The sequence below is a fragment of the Dermacentor variabilis genome, chromosome 4 (assembly GCF_050947875.1).
Source record: "Dermacentor variabilis isolate Ectoservices chromosome 4, ASM5094787v1, whole genome shotgun sequence".
Taxonomy (NCBI): domain Eukaryota; kingdom Metazoa; phylum Arthropoda; class Arachnida; order Ixodida; family Ixodidae; genus Dermacentor; species Dermacentor variabilis.
The window spans coordinates 74207821-74220823 of NC_134571.1; the positions used below are offsets into that span (position 1 = coordinate 74207821).

The 13003-nt window shown below is 44.6% G+C and overlaps 1 long non-coding RNA gene across 1 annotated transcript; it reads right to left on the reverse strand.

The window, feature by feature from the left end:
* Positions 1-2572: 2572 nt before the first annotated feature.
* Positions 2573-6422, reverse strand: LOC142577826 (uncharacterized). The gene is made up of 3 exons (XR_012827070.1): positions 6288-6422; positions 4431-4475; positions 2573-2648 (listed from the first exon to the last, which is right to left on the reverse strand). It is a non-coding gene; the product is annotated as an uncharacterized LOC142577826 (long non-coding RNA).
* Positions 6423-13003: the final 6581 nt, after the last annotated feature.

Genomic DNA, 13003 nt, shown 5'->3' on the forward strand with positions numbered 1-13003 from the left:
AAAAGAGCAGATTGGGTGAGGCAACAAACGCGGGTAAACGACATCTTAGTTGAAATCAAGAAAAAGAAATGGGCATGGGCAGGACATGTAATGAGGAGGGAAGATAACCGATGGTCATTAAGGGTTACAGACTGGATTCCAAGGGAAGGGAAGCGTAGCAGGGGGCGGTAGAAAGTTAGGTGGGCGGATGAAATTAAGACGTTTGCAGGGACAACATGGCCACAATTAGTACATGACCGGGGTAGCTGGAGAAGTATGGGAGAGGCCTTTGCCCTGCAGTGGGCGTAACTAGGCTGATGATGATGATGATGACAGAAGTCGCGGACGGTGTTTGCTCGACGCAGCTACATTATGTATAAAGGGAAGTTATTAGTGCGTTGTATATGTATGCTATTGGTGTGAGCAAACATAAGCGTGCAACTTAGTTTACTCCTAGAAAGTGCTCACCAGTCGGGAATTCCTAAACGCTTCTCGACGAACGATGCTCCCCTGAATGAAGCTACGAAGATAGGCCACATCGTTTGCTGATCTCTTTTGTCGTCGTCGTCATCATCATCATCATAATCATCGTCATCATCATCATCATCATCCTGGTAACGCCCACTGCAGGGCAAAGGCCTCTTCCATACTTCTCCAACAACCCCGGTCATGTACTAATTGTGGCCATGTTGTCCCTGCAAACTTCTTAATCTCATCCGCCCACCTAACTTTCTGCCGCCCCCTGCTACGCTTCCCTTCCCTTGGAATCCATTCCGTAACCCTTAATGACCATCGGTTATCTTCCCTCCTCATTACATGTCCTGCCCCCCCCTTTCTTTTTCTTGATTTCAACTAAGATGTCATTAACTCACGTTTGTTCCCTCACCCATTCTGCTCTTTTCTTATCCCTTAACGTTACACCCATCATTCTTCTTTCCATAGCTCGTTGCGTCGTCCTCAATTTCAGCAGAACCCTTTTCGTAAGCCTCCAGGTTTCTGCCCCGTAGGTGAGTACTGGTAAGACACAGCTATTATACATTTTTCTCTTGAGGGATAATGGCAACCTGCTGTTCATGATCTGAGAATGCCTGCCAAACGCACCCCAGCCCATTCTTATTCTTCTAATTATTTCCGTCTTATGATCCGGATCCGCCGTCACTACCTGCCCTAAGTAGATGTATTCCCTTACCACTTCCAGTGCCTCGCTACCTATTGTAAATTGCTGTTCTATTGCGAGACTATTAAACATTACTTTAGTTTTCTGCAGATTAATTTTTAGACCCACTCTTCTGCTTTGCCTCTCCAGGTCAGTGAGCATGCATTGCAATTGGTCCCCTGAGTTACTAAGCCAGGCAATATCATCAGCGAATCGTAAGTTACTAAGGTATTCTCCATTAACTTTTATCCCCAATTCTTCCCAATCCAGATCTCTGAATACCTCCTGTAAACACGCTGTGAATAGCATTGGAGAGATCGTATCTCCCTGCCTGACGCCTTTCTTTATTGGGATTTTGTTGCTTTCTTTATGGAGGACTGCGGTGGCTGTGGAGCCGCTATAGATATCTTTCAGTATTTTTACATACGACTCATCTACACCCTGATTCCGTAATGCCTCCATGACTGCTGAGGTTTCGACAGAATCAAATGCTTTCTCGTAATCAATGAAAGCTGTATATAAGGGTTGGTTATATTCCGCACATTTCTCTATCACCTGATTGATAGTGTGAATATGGTCTATTGAGTAGCGTTTGCGGAATCCTGCCTGGTCCTTTGCTTGACAGAAGTCTAAGGTGTTCCTGATTCTATTTGCGATTACCTTAGTAAATATATTGTAGGCAACTGACAGTAAGCTGATTGGTCTATAATTTTTCAAGTCTTTGGCGTCCCCTTTCTTATGGATTAGGATTATGTTAGCGTTCTTTCAAGATTCCGGTACCTGCCACTCTCTTGTTAATGCTATAGAATTCCTGTATGTTACCAGCTATATTTTTATTAATCAGGAATCCGACTCCTAGTTCTCGTCTCTCCGCTAAGCCCCGGTAGCACAGGACGTGCCCGCTTTTTAGCACTGTATATGCTTCTTTTGGCCTCCTAACTTGACTTAGCCCTATTATATCCCATTTACTGTCCTCTAATTCCTCCAATAGCACTGCTAGACTCGTCTCACTAGATAACGTTCTAGCGTTAAACGTTGCCAGGGTCATATTCCAATGGCGGCCTGTCCGGAGCCAGGGATTCTTAGCACCCTCTGCTACGTCGCAGGTCTGACCGCCGCCGTGGTCACTTGTTTCGCAGCTGCTGGGGACTGGGGCCGGGGTTTGATGAGGGCCGGGGTCAGAATTAACTCAAAACATAATAGCCTAATAACGTCACTGCGATGTCAGCAGACAGCTATGTTGCGCGCTTTTTGGCATCAGTCGTCATGACATTTCGAGTAAAAAAGATATCAAACTTGCATACAGCAATTAAAGCCCTATAGTGTTGTAAAAGCGAAGACGGCAGCTCGCTGCAGAGAGACCGACAGTATCCCGCTTGCTGGTATTGTTTCCTTATTTCCGCTTTTGACGAACTAAACGAACTCACCATTAGAAGGGCGGTGAGGGTGTTGACGCCGGCAAACACGTTGATAACATTGAGCAGGCTTCGAATGGTATAGAAGGTCATGCTGCCTGCGCAGCAAAATGTGAATTGCTGTGGATGGTATCGTACCCAATGCAGTACGTACCTGAAGTAAATTCTCGGGTTCGACACATTGTATCCGCGATCTGATTATGAGGCACGCCTTAGTGGGTCACTCCGAGTTAATTTTGGCCCCCTGGTGTTCGTTAACGCGCACCCATAATGCTCAGTGCACGAGCGCTCAAACGCTGTGCCTGGCCACAGATACCCAGATTGAGTTTGTGGATTTGGCATCAAGTAATTCCGAGCATGTTTAGCGCCGCGTACGTGACCCTGTCTGAGTAATGCCAGGGGAAAAAAAGGAGCAATCAATAGAGATGTCACCAGACGACTCTGCTCCCTATCGCGCCTTCTTAGCCCATACCCAACCGTCTGGCGTGGTTCAAACTTTCGGCATTGTCGAGTTGGCAACTCTATTCGCCCTGTATTTTTTCTAAGCCCCACAACATATCAATGTATTTTTCGTCTCCAGTATGCTGATTTCGTTTTCTATTGTTTTGTACGTATTCACATGTGCTCCATGCAATTGATAAAATGTCTTCAACTCGAAGTTTATAGTATTGAAGCCCTTATAATAGCATATAGCATTATTACGTTACTTCATCTTTTTTTTACATTACAACTACTTTTTACGTTATTACATAGTACGGGAGGTAGTACAACATTTACTGACATCGGGACGTCGTCCTGTATATTCATACTAGGTCTTTTTTTTTTTGTCTACACTAAATTTTCAAAAACTGCCTATTGCAGATAGCACAGTTGTAACTATTGAGCTAAATTACTCGGTGAGGTGGCCATTACTTCTACGAAAATCAACTTGTGTATTTTAATAATTAGCATACTTACACTAATGAACTTTTTAGTTAACTACTCTACAGCACTTATCTAAATTGGCGAGTCGTAGCCGGTGAGTTCGTAAGGCATATCCGGGCACTTGGAACGAATTCTCAGAATTATATCAGTCTCGAGATGATAAATTTGAAAGGGTCCGATGAAATGCGTTGGCGTTCCAGCTACTTCTGTGCTTCAAAGCGTAAGACAACGTTTTCTTAAATAGGTGCCGTCGCCATCCCCTGAATTTGTTACAAGTCGATAAACCTTTTAAGCTCAATAGCTAAACTTCACCCGCCGTGGTTGCTCAGTGGCTATGGTATTGGGATGCTGAGCACGAGGTCGCGGGATCGAATCCCGGCCACGGCGGCCGCATTTCGATGGGGGCGAAAACACCCGTGTGCTTAGATTTAGGTGCACGTTAACGAACCCCAGGTGGTCGAAATTTCCGGAGTCCTCCACTATGGCGTGCCTCATAATCAGAAAGTGGTTTTGGAACGTAAAACCCCAAATATTATTATTAGATAAACTTCTTAGATTGAAATAACGTAATATAAATTTAAATAAAGTAATTTATTGAATATATATTTATATCAAGGGTTAGAATTGCGCTATTAGTCACCAGATGTTATAATTACCATGTTAAGCGCCCCTTACACTGTGCTCCGATAAGGAGCCTGCAGGGTACTGTGAATAAATAAATAAAAAATTACTACAGGCATTTTCTTAAATTTGGTGCAGTACAAAAAATATGTTGTAAGATACACTTGAGTTAATGAACTTGATCTTGATTCCCTTAAACCGCCATTCACCCTCTTCCTGCCTATGTCTTTTGTGCAGCATGCATGAGTCCGGACAGTGGAGCGGCTTGAAATAATCTGTCTATCTTGGAGAAAGACCCTGATTTGCTCGGGGCATAATTTCTGACCCATACTTACTGCGGAAGACATCTGCGGCCTGGATGTTGGTGTATCGGTTCAGCTCTGCAGTGAACACCGAGAAGTTCGTTAAGAGGCAGGTCACGCAGCAGGTGTCTTCGAAACTATACCTGAAACGTATATTTTTCTACGCCACGAAACACCAAAATTATCTCGCGTGTAGAACGAAAGTCCAATTTCAAAAGCATAGTCATTTGCTAAGCCTTACAATAAATTATTCTGCAGCTTCTGCGCCAAGGAGCCAATAGCCGCCCTTCATTGCAGCAGTTTGAAATTTTCATATAGGTAGTTCTTTTCGAGCGAGTTAAGTGACTTAGGTACAAATGTCCCCAGTACTGATGTTCGGCTGCTTGCAATAGCTTTCTTATCGGGAGCGGGTCTCAGGGATATTTCTTGACGTGATCCCCTGGGAGCCCATTTTCAAACCCCAGACGGCTGTAGGTGTCGGTCAGAGATGCCACCTCCAAACTTAGTTAGCATAGGCACAGGTTCGCAACCATAGTCCGGTGCTCGGCGATTACAGGATTTCAGTGATAAGGAACCTATCATCCCCCAACCCAAACGCACCTCACTCAGTCGGATACTCATGGGAAATAATAGTGGCGTTAAGTATAGGTGGACAATTTAACCAAGCTCCTCGCAAAAGTGGATCGCTCCGCGACCGGGGGTCGAGCCACCGCTCTAGAAATTTTTGGGCGGCTTCATCCAGGAAATTATTGAAGAAGAAGACTAAGAAGTCAACGCCCGTTCATTTTGGACTGGTAATCAGCGTTTACTCTCTCTCTCTCTCTCTCTCTCTCTGCTTTTGTGTGTAAAAAGAAAGGATTGCGAAGTTTCGGTGGGTGTCCCTGTTTGATATGTTATGTCAAGGCATATCCGCAAGGGCCCGTTCACATAGGGCAACGAGATGACCTTCACTGCCTATACCAGCAGGAGAAACATGCTGCCGGTGGTCCTGTTACATTGGACAACTAGCGGTATGTGTGAGACTGGTTCCCAATAAACGCTGACACTCGTAATGCAAGCATAGATACAATGAAACATTCCCTGAAAATTCTATCACTTCCTTCTAGTGTCTTTTTTCTATAAATTTATTTACAACTTTTCCATCTTTAATGACAACTTGATAATCACACCTTATACATCTCCGCTATAGGACTGAACACTGTCACCAGGTTGGTGTTGTATTTTTCAGTCTGCGATTTTGTCCAACCCTTATCGCTTCTTTTATTATTCTATACAGCCGACTGCCGTTAATTCGACCTTAGTTAGGGCGACTTGTCGCTTAATCTGAACACACTGAAAAGTCCTGGCTAGAAACCCTAGATAGCTATGGAAACAAAACTCGTATAGTTCGAACGCGAAAGCATGTCGCTTCGGTTAATTCGATGTCCACCGTTGCCCCATCGCATGCGTAGCGGTCACTAAAAGGTTAAAAACACAAGAAAATCAGCAGATGCCACTATTGCTTCACTAGACATAGGACTACGGTGACGGCAGCAGGCAGTCCTTCAGTGATGTTGACGACTTGTGCTGTGGCCGGGTTGATGTCTCTTTTACGAATTTTGTCAGCGACGACTGCAATGCTGAGGCTCCGGGGCCGCTGACCGACGACGACGAGTTATTGTAATACTGTATGAACATAATCTGCCGACAACGAGATGCTACTTCAAGCAATAAAAAATATTTAAATTCGCTAATTTTGCCACTGTCCCTTAATTCAACTTTTCGGATAATTCTATCGAATATCGCGTTCCCTGAAGGGTCGAATTAACGGGAGCCGACTAATATATATATATATATATATATATATATATATATATATATGTAAGTGCGTATGTTGAAACGTTGACTTACTGTACTTGTCGAAGCAGAAGAGAACGTTTCGAAAAGTGTAATGCAGTGCCGCACAGTGGAACAGCTAAAGGTAGGAAGAGAGGCAATTATCCAGCGTTTTAGTCTGTTTGGCAAGAGCTGCCAGAGTGACCAAATTAGAACAACATTTCATCTTACGAAATAAAGGAAGACTATTGTTGTCGCCGCCAGCACCGTCTTATTGGTCAAGTCTGAAACAAAACGTGAAGAACGTGAATATGCGCTCAAGACGAAATTTTTAACAAGGGGCTCTAATTACTACTTGTATATACAAACATATGTTAAATGATCATACATTTTCATTGAGTAGACAACAAATCAGCACCAACAACAAACAGCACCAACATTTATAGCATCTGAGATGCCGGAAATTTCACTTGTTTCGGTTTCCAACTTCACAAAAATTTGCAAGAAATATATTAAAAACTTAATATAGTATTAAAGAACTAACGCCATAACACCACAACGGGTGCAGGTATAGTATTTCTGCAACCTGCGCCTGACCTAGAGTTTAACGCGACGACACCAGACCTACTCTGCATCGCAAGACATATATGCGGCTTTTACAAAAAATAACGGGGGGGGGGGAGGAGGGGGGAAGATGTATACAAGAGATTAAATGTGATCGATCGAACAAGCTATCAAATTAAATCATTGATTGTTTTATTAACGTGCGAACAACTAAACTTACTGGCTAATATTGTACGCTTTTCCTGGTTATTTTCTGATGCCCTCGGTATCCTTTATTCTTATCGCTCATCGCGTAGCGAGGGCCTACACGTCGGCTGCCTTCATGTCATTAAGTAGTCCACGAGGTTTCATTGGCCAGATGTGTGCTGCTATAAGCTAACGTATACTACACGACGCCGGAGCGTGGCTTCCGAGATCGCAGCGGCGCAAGGTGCGCTGTTTTGATACCGGAGGCCAAGCTCCATGCGATTGAAAGTATACGTTCTACATCCGCCACCATGACCACTTGCGGCGCTGGCTAACACTCCTGCGGCTAACCTTGTACACGTACTCAAATACACAAGAAAGTTAGTGGAAGTGCACCGCACCGGAGTAGCTTAAAGTGTGCACTGCATACCTAATGGTAAATCGTCGCGCGCGTACTGCGGATGGTGCGGGTTCGATTTCCATCGAGCCGGGTTGTCTTTTTTTACGCTTTCATTTCCCTTTTCCTCACTACGTCTACATTTCAGTTCAATAGAACAGTCTTTTTTTTTCTGTGCTTTCCCTGACTTCATGGTCTGCTTGCTTCATATGGCAGCAACAAAAGGGGAAACATGCACCACGTAAGTCGAGTATAGCGGTCTCCAAAAACCGAACATATTATAAATACGTGATGCAACATTCTGCAATTTCGAAGCATCTACAAAACGAACAAAAGAAACCGATTTCTGATACATGCGGGCAGACAAGAACCATGGAGTATACATAATATGACGTGCCGTAAAAGGAGCAATTACAAAATAAAAGCAAGAAAAGCGCCACAGTGTTATGATAGAAAAACAACACAATCTATATGTATCGGTGACACGAAACACAAGTGATCCCAAATGCGCGACAACGTGAAAGATATAATCTCAAGCTATCTATCAAAGCCGAAAATCCAATGCCGACGAGAAAGGATCGACTGATGATTACGTGTAAATATTTCACCCCTGCGGATTTTAATAATATCGACGCTATACTTTCCGACCTAGTAAAGAACAGCGACAAAGGCAGGCGAGATCGCGCGGCTCATACCATCATTTAAAGGTAAAGAGCACGGGTTGCTTTTCATATTACGAAAATGTACACCTTTATGAAATTTACTACGCGTATACTGATACATGTATTAACGAAGCGCGATGATGATGGAAAACGGCGTGTTCAGGGTCACATGACCGAGTGAGTGAGTGAGTGAGTGAGTGAGTGAGTGAGTGAGTGAGTGAGTGAGTGAGTGAGTGAGTGAGTGAGTGAGTGAGTGAGTGAGTGAGTGAGTGAGTGAGTGAGTGAGTGAGTGAGTGAGTGAGTGAATAAACTTTTATTGGGTCCAGCAAAACGCGATAAAACGCGCACCCGGCTAATCCCACGACGGGACTGACAGATCTAGCCTGCCGGCCCGATCGCGGGCGCGCTGGGCGGCCAGGATTTGGTCCTTAAAGACGGGACTTCGCAGGAGCGCGTCCCATTCTTCCTTGGTGAACTTCGGGCCCAGCGACCCGCACTCCCAGAGCATATGATGCAAAGTATCAACCTCACCACATGCCACGCAATAACAATACAGATAAATCTCGGGATATATGCTGTTAAGGGATGCCGGATTTCGGTTCGTTTGCAAGAGTCTGAGCGTGACCGCCTGTGGCCTGCTTAGCTTGGAGTGAGGCGGCGGGAAAACCCTTCTCTATAAGTAAATGAATTTAGTAAGTTCATTGTGTGTGATATGAGCGTCTCTGTGTCCGGGGCCTCGTGGGCAGACTCGTTGAGGTTCAGAGGAATCCCCTCAATCGCCCTGACGTGGGCTGGGAACCAAAGGATGGAGTGTATGGAGGTGTCGCCGTGTTTGGCTCCTTTCAGAATTTGAATTACCTGCCGGGCTACCCGGCCTTTCTGCAATTCCCTGACGGCCACTTTCGAATCGCTATACACCCTTTCTCTCCGACCGTCTTGCATGGCGAGTGCAATGGCAACTTGCTCGGCCACCTCGTGGTTCGTCGTCCGGACGGAAGCACATTTGATGACTTTGGCCAGCGTGTCCACGACGGAAATCGCAAAAGTATTGCCGTCTTCGTATGCACCTGCGTCCACAAAGCTTGGTTCGATCTTGTCCTTGTTTATTTGCTTCAGTATATTCAATGCTCCTGCCTTGCGACGACCTGCGTTGTGAACGGGATGAACGTTGCGGGGAAAAGGGGCGACCACGATCTTCGCCCCTATTTTCCTGGGGATTTCGGTGTCTTCAGCCAAGTTCTTGATGGGTGCGAGTCCCATCTCCTCGAGGATACGCCTGCCGGCCGGCGTGGTGGACAGCCGAGTTAGCTGGGCCCGCTCCTGGGCCTTGGCTATCTCCTCCATGGTGTTGTGTATGCCGAGCCGAAGGAGGTCCTCGGTATGCGTTCTGATGGTCAGCCCGAGGGCTCTCTTGAATAATTTTCTAATGAGACCATTAAGCTTTTCCCGCTCGGCTCTGAGCCAGTTGTGCATGGCCACCGTGTGGGTGAAGTGACACAGCACAAAGGCGTTGATGAGCCGAAGCAGGATGTCCTCCTTGAGGCCGCGATGTCTGTTCGTGACCCTTCGCACGAGGCGAAAAGCATTGTCGGTCTTCGCAATGATCTTGCGCAGCGCGGTGCCGTTGCCGCCACCTGATCCGATGAACATACCCAGGACTCTGATGGTGTCGACACTGGGTATCGGGTGACCGCTCCGAGTGAACAGGTGAATGTCACTTTCCGAGACCGGTTTCCAGCCCTTGGGTCTGCCGCCTTTTTCTTTTCTATGACATTACCGATGCCTTGTGAGTTTGCCGGTTCAACCTTTATATGCTTTACGAACTTCCTTGATATCGTCAAATTGTTGAGGGTACAAGATCTGGGAGTCAGTGGCGTAGCCAGAAATTTCGTTCAGGGAAGCCTCACAATGCAGGTCGGCCTCCTCCTAAAAGGAAACATTAGGTCGGATGCTCCTATCTAAATACATGTAAAAGGAGAATTCATTTTTCTCGGCAACCACTTCACCAAATTTGATGATGTTTGTTGCATTTAAAAGAAAAACTTAAATTCTAGTGATTGTTCGTTTCGAAGGTTCAATTTAGGTCGTCAATATTTTATTGCAAAGTGGCGAAAATCGAAAATTTTAAGAAAACGATATAATGAAGTTTACAACTCTGTAAATCAGCAATGAAGATTGATATCGCAATTCTGTGAATTGCACATAATAGTACATGTACCGCGGACAAAATTGGTGTTACACATGAGTCTCAAAAAATTAAGTATTATGGAAATAAGGCTTTTGCAGAACCCTTGTATTTAACATAACCAATTCACATAAAAAACAAATAGACATATCGAATTTGTCCGCTTTGAATGGTGTAATGGATGCCGTTTACAGAACTGCGATATCTGTTATTGATGCAGAGCTATTAATTTGTAAACTTCGTGCTTCTATATTTTTCGAAGTTTCAAATTTTTCAAAATATTTTAAACAAAGTTCGGGCCCTAAATCGAAATTCCGCTTCCAACAGACACTAGAATTTAAGTTACTCTCTCAAATGCAACAAATTTCATTAAAACCGATTCAGGATTTATCTCAGAAAAGCGTTTCTGCGTTTTACATGTATCTGAATAGGCCGCGTCGGAGTTGGGTCCGAGCTAAAGCTTCCTATTAAACAATTTGCCTAGGGATCAAATACATGAAAAATAACTGCATTGCCATTTCTGCAAACGAATTCTTGAACGCTACGCACTGTCAATACAAGTAAAATATGTATTTTTTAATAAAATCTTATACTAATATGTGCCAAAAATTGTGCCCAACATAACTGATGTCAATGCTTTCATGTTTTTTGTCTATTTAGTAAGTAAACAAAATATCACACGAACTTTAGAACTAAATCAGTTCGAAACCAGCAAAGCAGTGCACGCCACTGATATGAAAAATGTAAATGCCATGAAATGAACAAGTTGAGGGCAAATATGTTAATGAAACTTTGTCATTCAAGATCCTTGTTTACATTCTTGTACATATGCAACGGCCAGTGAAAATCTAAATGACGCTGTCATTTGTTCCAATGTATTACGCAGGGGCAGCTGACACCGGCCGTGTATCGTGAGTAACTGCACCGAAATTATAGTTGCAACAGAGAGCACGTATAATAAGCAGGAGTTCAGCTGAATATACGAGGGCTAGTCAAATGAAAGTGAGCCAATGCGAATATATGACAAACGGGGTACTTTATTTAAAAGTAGCCTCCATGAGCATTTAGACGTTTGTCCCATTGACTAACGAGTCGCGTAATTCCCGTCTCATAAAGCTCCTGGTGTTGTTGCTTCAAAACGTCTGCAACTGACTTTCACGTCATCGTCCGAGACAAATCTGGTTCCCTTGAGCTGTTTTCATCGGTTGCCCCAAAATATGGAAGTCGCAAGGCGACAGGTCTGAGCAGTATGGCGGATGTTGCAGCGTTTCCCGCTTGAACTTTGCCAGTTTTGTATTAACCACATCAGCAACGTTGGGACGGGCATTGTCGTGGAACAAGATGACCCCATTCGTCAATTTTTCACGTAGTTTGTTCTTGATTGCGACACGCAGCCGATCCGGCGTTTCACAATATCGGAAACAATTGATAGTCTCTCAAGATTTAGCAAATTATATCAGTAATGGCCCCTGACGATCAAAAAATAAAAGTCAACAACACCTTTCTGGCGGAAATGACGGCCTTTCCTTTCTTGGGGGTGGTGAATTCGAATGTTTCCGCTGTAAGCTTTCCGTATTCTGGCTGTGGTTCAAAATCTTCGGACTTCATTGCGCACACAAGAGCCAATAACCGAGGCGTTCATTAATTATAGCGTGAACGGTGACGGTGAACCGAACCGTGACTCATGTTTACACGCTCTGCCAGTTCATCGATGCTTGTCCTCCGTTCTTGTGTCATCCGTTCATCAACCTTCGCACTTTTGTTAGGAGTGATTTCACAACGGCTTTGGTCCGGTCTGGGATCGTCTTTGCAACTCTCATGTCCTTCTTTGAAGCGTTTGTTCTAACGCTTCACAGTGGCCAATGAAATGCAATGTTCAATGTACACGGCAGCCATACGGTGACTAATTTCTTTTTGAGAAACACCTTCAGCTCTCAAAAACCTCACGGCACCACGCTGCTCAACTTCTGGAGCGTCCATTAGGTCATGCAACATGTTCAACCCAGTGTATGAGCGCATTAAAGAACATTTATACTCACACCTGCGTGTCACTTTTGTAAATGAAATATGCCTGTGTGCTACGCGTATAGGCCTTGCAGATAATGAACAGAACCATAATTGCGCAGAGTGGGTAGGCTCACTTTCATTTGACTCGCCCTGGTACATTAGAAATGCGAAGATACAATGGAATATACAAATGCGAAGATACAGCTTGATAAAGGGCAAAAAAGTGCCACTGGAAACAAAGTTCACTGCACGTATGCACAAAACCTCGCAACAAGATATCTAAACATACGTATAAGTCTCCAATAAATCTACGTATCTAAGAAAAAGTCACGGTATAAAATGGGTCAAACAAGGCAAATAAACATGTTGCGCAATCACACATTCAAAGAATCCTAGATCCCTCCCCCATTCCATCCACTACCCCCGATGTATCGCGCGCGACGGAAAGTGGCGCGCTTGCTCCTCACTTTTCTCCCTTGCACACATAAGACTGAGCCACCATCGTCGGCTCAACCATCCCCCCCCCCCCCCCACACGCTTTCATTCGCACATACAGCATGCGGCGCGCGGACACGATGTTATCGCCCTTGGACTTTATGCGGAACATGAGGGCGACGGCGACGGCAGGAATGCGCCTAGATTGTCCATATAATTGCTATCGCAACAATATAATAAGAGTATCCGTCAGCTGAAGCATCCCATGGCCCATTACTTTCCGCAAAAGAAGTAACAAAATAGAACTTTCACCATGCGACAATTCGCTGTGCCACAACAATGTCTTTTTTTTTCT